General features: G+C 39.0%; 1 protein-coding gene across 1 annotated transcript in view; it reads right to left on the bottom strand.

Annotated features, from left to right (window-relative positions):
* Positions 1–15,682, bottom strand: part of SIM1 (SIM bHLH transcription factor 1) — a 50,237-nt gene that overhangs the window by 12,894 nt on the left and 21,661 nt on the right. The window lies entirely within an intron of this gene.

Genomic DNA, 15,682 nt, shown 5'->3' with positions numbered 1-15,682 from the left:
GCAAGCCAGTATGTCCCCCTAATACATTTAAGTAGTATAGCTTACTAAACAATAGCACTATTTTTATACTGAAAATAAAATTGTTTTTTGCATCCAACTGTTATCATCCTGATCTACTTTCTTCAGTAATAAAAAATGATGGGATGGAAATTTCTGAGATTTATATTACAGTTCTGCATTGGTCACATAGCTAAGCAGTAAATGGAATACATTTTCCTCAAAACTCTAGAACTACAAACTTACCATGTGTGTATATGTGTGTGTGCGTTCATGCATGTGTGGGGGTGCACATAACAGCCTACATAGATGACTAAATAAATTGAACAACTTTTTTTTTTTTTTACAGAAAACACTTCATCTTTAAGGTTATATTATTCATTTTTCCAAGGTTTCAGGCAATTGTTATAAATTTTTGAATTTTTCTTCTTCTATGAGTCTTGTGAGTGTTCATTCCTCTGTTTGAAGTTTCTTATACTGAAAGAGTCTACCAGTCAGAGAAAACAGCTAAATAAATACAAATCCTGTGATTTAAACAGTCTGTGCCCCACTCACAAAATACTACAGGTTTTCTATGGGGAGCTAGGTATAACGGCAGTTTGTGAAGTTCAGTATTAGCATCTTCAAACTTTCTAATGAGTACATAAAAGTAAGGAAAACTGGCATCATTCACAATGTCTTACTAAGCATAACAAGGGCATATGCATTGGACTGCACCCCTCTGCACACATCTGCATGTCTGCTGATACCAGGGGGGGAGTAAGAAACGAGCTCTCCAGCTTTCATGTAGTCATACGGAACCTATTCTGACAATGATTTATTAAAAGAGAGCAAAGCAAGGGTTTCTTCCTGACCTACCTACCTGGAGGAAAAGGGGAAGGATTCATGGCTTTTCTCTTCTTTGTGTTAATCAGCAGAGAAGTAGGAGAGCAAGGGAAGAATAATACTTCACTTATGCAGTCAAGGAGGCAACATATTCATTCACACATTACCCCCCATACTCCATCTAAACGTAAAGACTCATCCTTAATGAATTATATTAATAATAAATTGTTCACCCAGCTTTAGCAACAATACCTTGCTCTATAATCACACATATATTGACATAAGCTGTGACAGTCTTAACATTTTTTAGGAATGAACTGCACCACAACCTGAGCATATCACAGCTTAGTACACTGAAATGCTTTCAGATAAAAGTCAGGGGCAGAAGGATAAACTTGATAAATCACTGAAATAAGTGAAATAGGATGAATCTTTGAAAAGCCACAGATAAATCTGCAGAACAGACAAACTAATTCATGTCTGTTCTACAGTAAAATTTTTTTTGCACCTGATAAACAACAAACTTGTTGGTTGAAGAGGCTTAGGTTTTTTGGCAATGCAGACAATGTGTATGTATCCATGTACACATAACACATGAAAACGAATCACTGACATTAGAACTGTGCTGACTACACTACTTGCAGTCCATAGCAGACAGAGATTGGCCAAGTATAATTAATGTTTTGTAATGTGAAATTACTTCTTAATGAGGTCATTTCTTCAAATTTTGTCTTTAATAGAGATAGGCCTCTGCTCTAATATTTGCATTTCAAATATCCTGCCTGCAGTGAAAGCATCTGAATATAGGGATTTGCTTTGGTCTATTTGACAGGTAAGGCTCATCCACATATTTTGAAAGCATTAGTCTTTCCTGTGGTTACCCTCAGAATTTCCATCCAGACACCTTGACTTGACATGCAAAGCATCTGCCTCCATAATTAAGTCCTACCAAATTACTTTTATGTTATACAAAACATCAGAAACAAAGGATATCGATTAATCTTCATATTTAACTACCACAGTAACATGAGGTATTATCAATAGTCCTGAAAAAAATATCAGCCTCATCCTGATCTACACATTCCCCCTGACTATTTGATTATAAGAAAAGGAAGGGTCCTGTGGTCTCAGTGTCAGATGCAGAAAGTGTTGCCTTCAGAAATGAAAATTAGTCAAAACTAAGAAGACAAGTTGTTCACAATCTTAGGGATATGAGGAGGTTCTGTTTCGGTTTTGAACCTACCAACGCTTTTGCCTCACTTTTTGCTGGAGAACCCATAGCTCTCCACTCCTGCTATTACCTCCCCATCTCTGGTGTATGCCACCCTGTAACAGTCTGCTGCTTTTTCATGTCAGCGGAAGAGTTTTAAAAACTTGGATGAAACCACCCCAGTATTCAAACCACAGACTGTCACTCCAACACTACTTGCCTGCTCTTACAATCTGTGTAAGCGCCAAGCATTCAAATCATACAGACTACACGGTACAATGCTTCTAGGACATGGGAATCTAAAAAAACCCAAGCAAACCAGGCTGCCCAAAACCTTGCATGCCATTATGTGTTACTTTTCTAAGTCCTTGGTATCATTATGGTGAGGAGTCACCCTCCCGGAACACCACACATTAGAATAAACACCACAAGCTGGTATTTGCAGCCAATTGCTTAGACAGTAACATCATTAAACAAACGATAAGAATAAAACTATCTGAAGTTCTTGCTGCCGAATACAAAGTTTCCTGTTAGAAAAAGAACACATCTGTGCTGTCCTTGCATATGAAACACCTGGACACTTTTACATCACCAAAGCATGATTCAATACCATCTCAATCCTATCCTAGCACAGCTACCCTTCAGAAGAGCCAATAGTAACAGGCCAAGATAAATATCTGAAGTTTTTAAAAAAAAAAAAAGCAAAGAAAAAACAGAGGAAGGGTCCTGTGGTCTCAATGTCAGATGCAGAAGATGTTCCACCAAGAAATGAAAATGTTTGAGTATATCCATATGCACTGTGAGGCAAAGGACTAGAGGAACCAGGGCTCCTAGTGGTACACAAACTACAGATGGAAATTATGACAACTTCCTGGAGGAATTTATAAAACTTGCACCAACCATGGAGCTGTAATCTCCAAATTCCAATTCAGACACCTGAATCCTCTATTACACAGTCCCAGCAACACAGTAGTACTGCATCTTGTGTTCTACATGTAATTCAAAAAAAGGTGGTGCATACGAACCCCTTCCTCCAAGGTCCTCACCTTCAGGATCCCACAGGGATCCATACAGTCTACATCTATCTACATGAGACTGCTGAGAGAGAGAGTGATATGGCATGTGTTCAATTGCTAACAGTATGTTGCTGACAATCTACTATTTATCTCATTTTCTGATGCAACTATCATCACTATAAAACATCAGAATAACTACAGGAAATTAGCTCTTAAATGAAGAACAGATGGATCAAACTGAATCCAGACAAGACCAAAGTGATGCTTCTTTGCAAAGGGAAACACATTGAAGACCTCCACCTTTTCATGACGGGAAACAGCCATTCCTTCCACAGTTGGATGGAAATTCTAGGTCCTCTTTGACTCCTCAAAAAACTTGGATGCATATGCTTTTGGTAGCATATGCTTCCAAAAATGTATTATTTCTCCTCTGTCTTGTCCCTCCCCCCATATGAGAATCTGCCCAGTGTGATCAATGTATCAGGCACCTACAGACTGGATTACCATGCTTCACTGTAAGCGAAAAGAGATCAGAAGACAAAGCATAAAATCCTGTTGCTACAATATGCTGCTTCCCATTTTCTTCTCGGATCTAACTCCCAGAAGCATTGCCACTCTGTGCCATGTCTCTGGCTCTTCCAATGCCCACTGAGCCAAATTTTCAAAGCGCTTATTAATGTACTAGAGCTAGCATCATGAAAAACCAAGGATCAATGGCTGTACCAACTGCACTTCTCTGCAATAAAGCATCTGCAAGTTGAGTACAAAGCATTCTTTACTAAAGGGATCTAGCTATAGCAAGCTGCATAGATGGAGAAGGACAAAGGCTGAAGCAGAAAAGCATTTGGAAGAGGAAGCCAATCCGTTTGCACATTGACTTGGATGCCAGCTGGATCTGCAACATTTGTGTGAAGAGTTCTCACAATTCAGCTCTAGAACACACTTTTTGCCTACTACCATTGCCAAAATATACAGTATGAAACGTGGTGGCAACACTCTGCCTAACAAAAATTTGAGGAAGAGCTAACGACTCATTAGCAGATAGACGCAAAAAAAGAACAGTAAGGGAGTAACAGAGCACCACAAAACCTGAATTCTCAGCAAAAAACCAGCTTGCACAAATATGGCAACGGAGCGTGTGGATAGGGCTCACCATGACACTGAAAAAAAGGAGAGGTTTTTTTATATGGCCTTTTTGAAGGAAAAGAGATGAGGAAAGGGTGAGTCAGCATTGCTAGAAATAATGTTGGAAAGACTGGAATTAGTGACAGAGGCCCAGTGGACGCAGTATGGCCCAAGGCAAACTAAAACTGTACAGACAAGCCAAGCTTTTTTGTAGTTGTGTTTCTTTGAGTAATATGGTGAAGTTCGGGACTACTTTAACCAAAATCTAAAAACTAAAGTGAGATTAGACATTAACATTAGAGAGCTAAAGGCAAAACCAGTTTTGAAGATATTAAGATTCCCTACTTAAAGACAGTGTTGGCTGTGAAGTGTTGGCTGTGAAACAGAAGAGAACTCAAGCCCTGAAAAATGGTTTCAAATAGAAAAAGTAGCTTGACAGGATGTATGCAGAGGAAGGAGTAAAATAATGACATCCATTAGTGAAGAATAAATATCCAGATTCAACCAAAAGAAATTAAGGACAACCAGACTCAAGAATAGAGGTCTTATATATCTACAGTCATAAGCAACATAACTTTCAAAACAAGAGGAAAACCTTCAAAAAAAGAAGAAAAAATGCTCAGCCCATGGAAAACTCTGCAAAAGCCATAAGAAAGAGCATCTTTTTATGTTAATGCCACAACATGCCAGAAAAGAAGAATAAACTGTACGTGCAGTGACTGAAAAAACACAGATAACCAGCAAAGAGACAGATATTTACAGTGTATTTAATCCCAACAAAAGACACTAAATTTAGACACTGTAAAGAAGATTGACAGAAATTCAGCTTCCGTACCTAGAGTTACAGCATTGGATTAGAAATGCATTTCGGTTCATTCTCTCCAGCAGCAATCAAAATATCCGTATACAACTGGAAAAAGATCTTACTCTTATTCTAAGGTATGTTTTAACTGATAGTCTGAACAATATGCAGTGATCATACTGTCACTGGAAATCACAGCAAATAAAGAATAAAAAGGCATCATGTGACCACCTAAACCAGACAAACACTGGATAACCTACACCTATATCATTCCTTACACATATTAAAGTAATTTATGAAGTACAAGGTAGAAGTAAAAGCATTAGATGATCTTAATGCAGCAGGTTGCTAAATCCCAGGTACAGTCATTCACAGGACTGAGGCAAAGTGGAAAGCATTGTTCATGCAAAAGAAAAGAAGGTGTAATTTTAATTGGTTGCACTATTATTTCTATTGAACACATAATATATGTTCATCATTTCCTCTAGTTTTACATGAAAAATCTACGAACAGGGTCATATGCACTCTGCATTTCTTTTAGTTAAAAATCAGAAAACTTATATTTGCCAGATTTTCTGCCAGTCTAACAGAACACAGAATAGAAATTGTGAGATTAAACTAAAGGTGTTAATGTCATTAATGTTCAGTGTATTTTGCTGAGTTGTTGCAATTCAGTTAAAATCAGCCATGAAGGTGGTAAAAGTCTGGCACTTCCTCATGAATGTCTGACCACAGTACTGTAATATATCATTCTTCTACTTTTAAACAATGCCTGCAACTTTTAACATTTCCACACTCCAGCTCATGCAATGCTAACAGAGCACCATTCAGCAGATGAGTGAAAAGAGAACAGATTCTGGCTGTTTGTCATCTTCATGGCTTTCTAAATCAGCAGATGGTACAACAAAACAGACAATTTCCTCATCTGCTCTGTCCTCTGTTCATGTACAATGTGTCTCAGAATTGTTTACAGAGGCCTCAGTTTGCTCACGAGACTTGTCAGGAGGAGCGTATGCAATCCCTTTAGCATCTTCCAGAACCAGTCAAAATAAGGAGGTTTCACTTAGCTCATACAGGAAGCCAAATTTCAGGACAAAGTGGGAAAAAAACTGTTGAACCTCACCACTTGTTATGAAACGACACTGACAGTCAGCTGTATGACGTCAGAGATACTCCCTGCCTTAGTTTTTCCATCAGTTATTGGAATGACGTTAGTAATCCTCTTTTCTAAAACTTCTCAAGTGAAAAGTCCCCTATAGGCCTGACCTATGGCTCACCAAAGTAATTGGAAAGACCCTCCAGAAATCTTTCAAGTGGTTGTTTATCTTTAGTAGACTTAATGGTTAAGCAATGCATCTACTTGGAGAAGTATGAGATCTGTATATTGGATCCCTTCATTAAGTTCCAAGCACCTATTTATCTCCATAAATAGCATAAGCAACAGTAGTTGTTTACATCTTGTTGAGCCAAAGTTTACAGCTTCCCCAGCCATGAGATTCACATACATGATATCGTGCTTCTGTATTTGCTTTTAAAGACAGAGAAATCCAAACCAGGAATTTTAATGAAATTATTTGATACATTCAGGAAAATTGAAACACAATGTTTCCACAAATGTCTGAGGATATCCTCTAGACAACTACTGTCAGAGAAATTTTATATATTGCCTGCTTGGTTTCTCATCTCAGAATGCAGTCATTTAACTGTCAGTTGGAGTTAAATAAAACATCCTGGCCTCTAGATTATCATGGTGTGGCAGAGTTTTCAGCTGTCTGAAGGTACAGTTTGTATTGTATTGCCAACCACATGTCTAGCCATCTCTGGCTGCAAAAGGAGCCCTTTGTACACTGTATTTGCCTTTATTTACTAGATTTGCTAGATGAAAATATGCACCAGGGTTTTATTATTGTTTGTGAATAAAATGCCTAAGATATCCTAGGCTAATTATATATAAATATAATTACCACTTTTAGTTACAGATAGCACTGAAAAAAATGCTTTAATAAAATATGATGACCTGAGTTTAATTCTGTAACATTTATTTATACTGGGAGAGCTTTCTTTCAAATGTGAGGCACCTAGGAGCACAACTGGCTAAAAGCCGTGTTCAATGTATATTCAGTGCTTGCCAAGTGTGATGCACAGTCATTTTGTCTTAAATGGACAGACAATTTTGCCTTAAACATTTCTTGGTACAACGGGGGTGAGCTTCGTTGCAAGGTTTCCGGCCCTGCAGAGGCTAGACTAAAACCCACAGCAACAGTTTTAGCCCCTGCGGTCTGCCTGCAGAGGCAGGAGTGAATGCCCTTTATCCTGTGGTTTTGGTGCCTGCAAACCGCTGTCTGTGCATGTGCAAGCATACTACGGCGTTGACCTTGGGGAGCGTATCGTCTCATACAACCCCAAAATCGTCTGATACGACCCCGAAATAATCCCCCCCTGTGACCACGTTGGACACACCGAGCCTGCACAGAACCAGACCACACCTACCCTTGCCTTGCATCACACCCACCATGCATATGTATGAAGTTTCTTGGAATCGGGCGGAGACTTTGGAACTTGGACTGTATAAAAATGGTACCATCAAAAGCTCTGCGTGCACCCTACCACCGAAGACTCGAGGAACACGCACCCACCACCGAAAAATTGAAGACTGAGGACCAACAAGACGCTGCGGATCCATGGTGGTGACTATTCTTGCAACTCTATCCAGAATGCTTGCTTGATTTCTGTCTTTTTATTCTATTCTATCCTATTGCTACTACTTTCTACTTTTGATAATAAAAGCTATTTTGGGTGTATGGCATTTGACCTCATTTGTGTCTTAATCTCGCTCTTGGGATCATATTGAAACCTCCCTGATATTGGATTGGGACATCAAGTTAGATGGAGAAATATATTTGACAGGAGTTTATAAATGTTTGTATATGTTAGAATCTGTCTGATAATGAGAAATTTGGTTTAGAGTGATACAGCCTACAATGCGCTTTTTTTTTTTATAGCCACTAAATACTTAACAATACTTTATCTGTATACTTTATTGTAAACCTTCCAGAACGCCATGACTCACATCCATACTGTCAGCCTTTATTAAATTATTGTGGTGACTTCTTTGTAATCATTTGGGGTTTTCCATTACTTTAAATTGACGTCCACATTCAAAATAATTTTTTCTGAATAAACAAAAGGCCTGTTAAATGAGACTTAAAAGTCTAATTTTTTTTTCTTTCAACTACTCCCTTTCAATCACTCCATAAAAACCAACATCACCTCAGTGCATCGGCAAGTGCATGTATGCAGCACCCCTTTAGGAATTAACGCCACATAAACATAAGTTCTCACATATCCCTGTAAGACAGTTTCCATTCTGCAGAAAGCCAGACTGACAACAGTGCAACAGACTGCTGTTCTACAGGGTAGGTTTTCCCATCTCAGATTTCTTAATATTTTTATGTGTTAAAAAATATACCTTGAATATCACTGACACCTTTAAGACACCTATCTAGTAGCCAAGTGATCTGGATTCAATTCTCAACCCTCCCACAGACTACTGGTGCCACACTGGACAAATCATGGATCATGGGATTTTAGCAAGCACTCGGCACTTGCCTGAACTTGCCCTCAAGGCAGCCAATGGGACTTTTAGTTTTGGTAGGGTCAAATTTAGCCAAGCACTAATCACTTCTGAGAATCCCTACCTTAACTTTGCTGAGTATGAGCTCTGAAAGGGAGGATAACAATATGTTCTTGTAGGAAACACTTCTTTTGTGAAATACCTTTGTCCATCTCGCCTATTAAACTTAAGCTTTTTGTTGGAAGGAACAATCTCCCGCTATCAATACATGATAGCTAATGTTACTAAACTAACGCTCAGCTGCAGCCCCCGGCTGCACGTCTACCACAGATAACAAAAAAGTACATTTCCCGAGACCAGTACTCATGTTACTACTGATGCAAAGCATGTTTTTATTATTTCAGAATCTCCATGTGTCCAATGCAAATGTTTTTTAACTATGTCCTATACCATTTATCCTTGATTAAACCTCTTCTAGATAGTTAATCATTAATGATTTCTTTACAGTTGCTGTGCAAACAGTTCATTCATGCCTATGACATATCAAATTTCACAGACGTGTTCTTTAATTGGATTCATTTATTTCTAATCTACTTAAGCCCTCACTACTGTAATGCTTGACTAAATATACATTAAACTCACTTATTTAAACTGCTAAAATAAATTTGAGATGTATTCTATGAATAAAAATACTTGATTGAATACATGTAATACCATTGTTATTGTGTACCTAACTGAGCAGAAATTACTGGAAATAGCACGCTAGATAAGCTTGGACAAAAGGATTTGAGCAGATGCTGATGATTTTTGGCAGAGATTATAAATTAACAGGTTTCTAAATCCTAAAGATTCCTATAGTACATTGAGGTATGTAATAAGGAGAACTAAAAGACGGTCCTCATGATTTTCATGAAGGATGTTGAGTGTTTTCATTTTAAAATCTGGGCACTTTTTTAGAGATAAGAGCCTCATACCAGTTCTGTCCCCTCATGGCAAGAAAAGGGGCTAAAACAGCCAAGATACTTTCAAGGTTTGACTATTCTATGTTTTGTAAGTAACAATAACTGTAAAGTTAGCACAAAATTGGATAAAATTCCTGTTTCTGGGTGTTTAGAAGCCACAAAAGACAATTATGTAGCTATGGACTCTGAGTTATTAGGGGCATATAAAACACTCTCCGCTATGGGGCTTAAGTAGGGTTTTTAAAACCTAGTTTCAGATTTTTCTTTCTAAAACTAGTAGCCTTAAACTCCATTTTGGTGAAGAATCCTCTAATTTATATGTTTCACCACTTACACTGAGAAGTTTCACAAAAGAAAGGTGCATCACATTGCAGAGATGTCACTGATAACACAGACCACCCTGTGTGTAAGAAAATGCATATCATTGCATAATTTTGCAGTAGATGAGGATTATAAAAATGAGGATTATACCTCATACTGGACACAAACCCCTCATGCACTGATACCTCAAATATTGTATACTCTGACCATTGCATCTGAAAACCTGAAAAAAATCTCAGAGTGGGACAGCAAGGATGGTGGGCTTGGAGCAGCCTCTCTATGAGGAACAATTAAGGAGACTCCTCAGGCTGGAAAAGAGATGACTGGGAGAACAAAATACGATCTGTAAATTATGAGTGATGGAGACAAAATTAGTAGGAAGCACTTTTTCACTTTTTCTTCTAACGCAGGTATGGGCTATGAAAGGAATGAAAAGGTGGCACTTTCCCAACAAAAGGAGGACTTTCTTAACACATTTACTTAAGCTTGGCAAAAGCTCACATGGTTTCAAAAAGTGAACAGCTAAATTTGTGGAAGAAAAAAAAAAAACACAAAATATTGACAACTAATACATTCAAAGATCTCATCTCTTTCTAGGAGGTCATTTGAACTTCTTGAAGACTGGGAGAAAGTGCTGGGGAAGCATTACTGCATGCTTGTCCTATTTTTAAACTCTTTCCAAAGTATTTGCCACAGTCACTATCAGTATGTGTCTGATCCTGTATAGCTGCTCTTACGTTACACCCTATACCACAGTAGACAAGCGTACTTCAGTTCCTTTGAAACTGTGCAGAGAAGAGTGGTCCTGACAATTTGCTATTACTACTTTTAATAATTTACTGTAAAAGTTAATTTATTGATATTTCAGGTTTTATCAACTTGTCTGTTCCCCACAATTAAAGCTTTTGTTGTGACAACCTTCCTAAGATCCTAAGGTGAACACTGAAAACAATTAGTTAGCTTTTCTGTGATGACTTTCTAGATAAGCTTCTGTGATCTGGGAACGGTTTATCTGAGAAAAACAACATGCTTGAAAAATGGTTTAGTGCTCATTCTGTTTGTTCCTCCTTGGGAAATTTCCTATCTGCGTGCCTCATAACGTACTTCTCCATCATTCCAGCCTGCTTTTTCTGATCAGCTGCACACCATAGTGAAGAAGCATGTTGAGTCCAAAAGGATTCATGAACTCCATCTGGTGAGGAGGTCCCATTTACAGTAGATCACTTTCTCTTTCATCAGATTAGTCCTTTCTTGTCATAAGACTTCCACCTTCCTCAGAAGAAACAAGATTTTTCTACAATGAAAGTCTTTCCAATTCACTTGTCCAGAGTTCCTCAGCTTTGGCCAAGGGGCAGCACTTTGCCCCTGAGGGCCGTTGTATGTCACTATCTACCCACAAAGCAAGCAACCATGATATGATACTTAATAAATGCTTTTCAACTGAACCTCATTTTACTTAAATTTTAGAAGAGGTAAGAGGAGGAAGACAGGCAAGGACTTCCATGTAGGTTTTGGTATTTGGGGAGAATGGCTTTTAGGGTTTTTTACAAATGAATATACCTGTTTTCTCATTTCATTATTTGTACCTCAGTTAGACTGCCTTTTAGCTCCTTCCCACCCACAGCCGAACTTCTACTGCAGCCAAATCCCATTCACATTACTTGCCACTTGGGGCTAAGGCTCTGTTCTTATTGGACTCAGGCTTGGTCATCCAGCTTTGATAGACATACAATATATAAAGTGTTTGTGTAGATAAAATGGGAGACATATAGCAAGAAAAGCCAATATCATGAGGCTTTAAGATAACACATAATACTTGGTTTTATTTGATACTTTCCTGGCAATCACTGATTTTATCTCCTCAAAGTATATATTATACACCGTTATGTTTGTTAAGTGGGTCCATTAAATGTTAAAATGGCTACAAGAAAACCTGCTTGACTACCTAAACCCTCTGGGCCACAGAGTAAGTTAAACCACCGTACACCATGCACAACTACTGCTGACCCCATGCCTTCTATCAAATTCAGGAAAGATACCTTTTTAATGGTAGTTAATGCTTTTTGACAACACTCCTAACAACAACTCACCATTAATATACACAGTTCCAGAAATGCATGCCCATGTTAAAAAGCAGCTTATGAAACTGAAGAATAAGTCTCCAGTGGGTTGAATGCTTCAGCCACTCTGTTGTCACTGCTTCACATGCACATTTATCGAGGGTTTCTGGATGCCGAGAAGTGTCTCTGGCCAGGCCACTGTATGTTCCCGTAAAAATGTCCACAGCATACATGCAGATCGACTCCACTGCCACCCTACAACTGTCCTACACTACAGCTAATCTGCAGGTGGACTAAATGAATGTTCAAGTTGGGTTTGTACAAGTCCAGTATATCATAAAGTATAAGATTTACCGTACTTGTGGTGACCACTTCTGTGGTTGCTACATATGCAGCAACTCCAGAGTATCACACCTGTGCAAACGCTGCTGTGCACCTTCTCTCCTATTGCTTTCTTGAACTCACTAGGTATCTTCATGGAAGCCCTAATTGCATATTCCCATGTTAAGTTACACAGTTGTAGTCACACAAATAGGCAGTTTTCTTTGGACTGAAGCCACATCCCCATTGCTGGTTTTCATAGACTAGACAGCACTAAGTACTCTGATCATCTTTCAGAAGATGACACTTTTTCTTTAACTCACCTACTCACAGTTTAAGATTAACAGAATTATTTGGGGGAACACTGTTCAACAGTTTGGCTGCAAATGAGAGGATGCTATCAGCCTATTTATCCCCAAATCAAGACTTTATTTGAGCAAACACTCTACTGGGATATGCCTCGTGAAGCAGTCGTTAAAGATTATTATTTCGTTCTGTGTACAAACCAGTCTTTGGAAACAGCAAGAGAAAAATAGCATGCAATGCTTTTGGGTGGATTTCAATTAACCACGGCCTAAGTCAGAGGGAGAGAGTTTTCTATAGCAACAGCCCAGGCTGCCAGCTGCCAAACATAGTACAGAGATGATCGAAAGCCACAGGCTACTTGGGAACAGGCTGCCTTCAGGGCAGACCGTGCATGTTCGCTTCCTAACAGACAGCACAGATGTAAGAACATCGAATATTGGATGGATTTAAAGATCTTCACTCTAGGTTATGTCAAAATATCCACACAATGCTAGGGATACAGCCAAACTTCAGTTAGCCAGGCATTTGAGTTTCCATAGCTGCACTGAAACTTCAGCAGATAATAGCTGTTATTTTCAACATTGCTGCCCCCAAGATTTATATACAGTGGTTTGTAGCTGAAAAACTACGGCTGTTCTTTATTAGGTCCCAATTCAACACAGTAACAAATGCATCCTTCAAGCCATCTCTATTTGGCAAAGCCAAAGAATATTCTTATTTCTAAGTGTGTGTGTGCCTAAGGGTTTTTTTTATTTCAAAACTGAATTCACTAGGATATAATCATGTACTGAAAGTTATGTCTAAGCACTTTTAGAGCCTGCCATGTGCTCAAGTGCTTTAGTAAATCAGGACTTCTGCGATTTAATTGCACTAAGTGGATGATAACAAAAGACAACAACAGGAATAAATCGTCTAACTGTGTTAAAGATCATGTGATTGACTCCAGACTTCAGCCATCCCAAGCCTTCAGAAGGGTCAGACGCTATACCCTTGTTCACACAGAGCAATGACTGCCTCCATAAATAGTGTCATCAAAGTGAAAGGGGCTGCCTCTGAAGTAACCTACTGAGTACGAACATGTGTGCTGGAGCCTGGCCCATGCTGTAAAGTACAAAAGAGAGGTGAGGGAAGGAGAATTAGATTTTAAACAGATACTTGCCACTGTTGAATGGACAAAGGAGATTTATTTGTTAACACTTAATTTGGGCCATGTTGAAATGCCACGTTTGTGTGTGTACGAATAAAAACTAGCAAGAACACCATAATGTAGAGGGAAGAGCTTACTTCAGAAGCAATTTGGTAACTTATCACACCTGTTGTATCTCATGATAATTACAGTGAAACAACATGGCAATCACAACAGTACTGAGATACAGCACAGAGCAACAAGAGCAAACATGCAACAGATTAAGGAAAGAGAAGCAGAACTAGTAAAATTGTAAACCTGCTTAAGGAACACACTGTTGCTGTTATGAGAGCAGGAGCCAGTTCTGCATCCAGTTTTGCGCAGAGTATTGTGAGGGCGATAGCGTGGAGGAGAATCCTTTGGTAGCAGTTCAACGCCCGCCTCCTCCGCACAGCCACTAACACAATCCATAGATGAGATATACAAATGTCATGTGGGAAAACCAGCAGCCGCTCTTCCAACTGCCTCGCTTCAGCCCTCTGAACTATCACAGAGCAGTGAACAAACGCTAAGCTCCATGGCCTATGGTCTCCCCCTCTCTGCCACATAGCAGGACCACTGGGGCTGATCCACAAAGGGACTGAAGCACCCAGCTGCTGTAGTGGTGCTCACAAACCTCATCTATGCCATTCAGAGTGCGGAAGGGCAGAGTAAGGATAAAATGTGAACAACCCCTCTAGCAGGAACAGCTGTGCTACAGCGTACAGTCCAATGCTTCCATGTAAAGTGGAATCTGTGGCAGTTTACCTTAAACCATAAACTGTGGCATTTTAGGAGTAAGAGTCCCTGGAGCAGGCTCTGTACCTTTCATCAGTGGAGTGAGGCAGACAGCTGGAGATAGTAATTGCTTCAGCCATTGCCCCTGCTGAACGTGTCTCAACCCCAGGCAATCATTTTACAAGATCTGTAACTCAGTGTTTGGGAAGAGGGAGTTTCCAAAGGCCTGGAACAACCAGCACACCCAATGGGAAAAGGATGAAATGGAAAGTGTTTGAAGTCACTTTTCTTTCTTGGAATAGAGACACTTATTTGCAATCCTGAATTTCATGCCGTGTGAGACTATCAGTATGCATGCATTTAAACTAATGACTGCTTTTTTTCTCTGGATTTGAGCTGCAGTCCTTTAATCCTCGCTCTAGCAAATAAAACTTTCTTCGTACAAGCAGTGACTGTAGACTCTGGCCCACAGTTTTAGTGCCTTGGCCATTACAGTCACCTGGTTTAAATACAAGCATAGAAATTTGGAGTGAATTAAACAAATGGTAGCTGGGAAAGCCCCTACATGAACAAAGAAGAACTGCAGAAACGTATTGTGGACACCTGGAAAAGCCTGTCTCCTATTTGCAAGAAATATATAAACAATGTTCCAGGGAGACAAGTCTGTAATAAAAACTAATGGCGAACAAACAGAATACTGCACTGAGTAGTTCAAGAGGAATCCTTTTATACTTTTTTCTTTGAGGCATATGCTTCCCAAGCATTTTGATTTATTAAAACAATTCCTCCATATATTTACATTGCTAATCAAATCATGTGACTGATGGTAGGCTTTCCAGTCTTAGGAAAAGTATATTGCAGATTGAACAGATAAATTAGGACCCAGTTCCGTGCACAATTAAGCAAGTGGCAAAATTCCCATTAATACAGAAAAATATAAAGGAAAAGCAGCAGGTCAAATTTGTTTCTACCGTTTACGACTATTTAAGAAAAAAGACATTACCAAGTTAAAGTCCCTAAGCCTCATCTCAAGTATTAAAGTTAGATGGCCAAGCTTACTCATACAACTAGTTCCACTAATGATAGGAAAAAGGGTATGCAGGATTACTTCTGCAAGCAATAACTTTCACAGTGTATTCACTATCCTGCATGCTCCATCACATACTTGAGAGATACAAGAGAACATGTATCTACCTTTGAATGAGGAAAGGACTCTGTGGCAATTCCAAATCGGTCAATTTGAGAGAAACACTTAAGAAA

The sequence above is a fragment of the Aquila chrysaetos genome, chromosome 2, assembly GCF_900496995.4.
Source record: "Aquila chrysaetos chrysaetos chromosome 2, bAquChr1.4, whole genome shotgun sequence".
Lineage (NCBI taxonomy): Eukaryota > Metazoa > Chordata > Aves > Accipitriformes > Accipitridae > Aquila > Aquila chrysaetos.
Note: the sequence above shows the minus strand (reverse complement) of the source record. Positions and strands in the feature narration are given on the sequence as shown.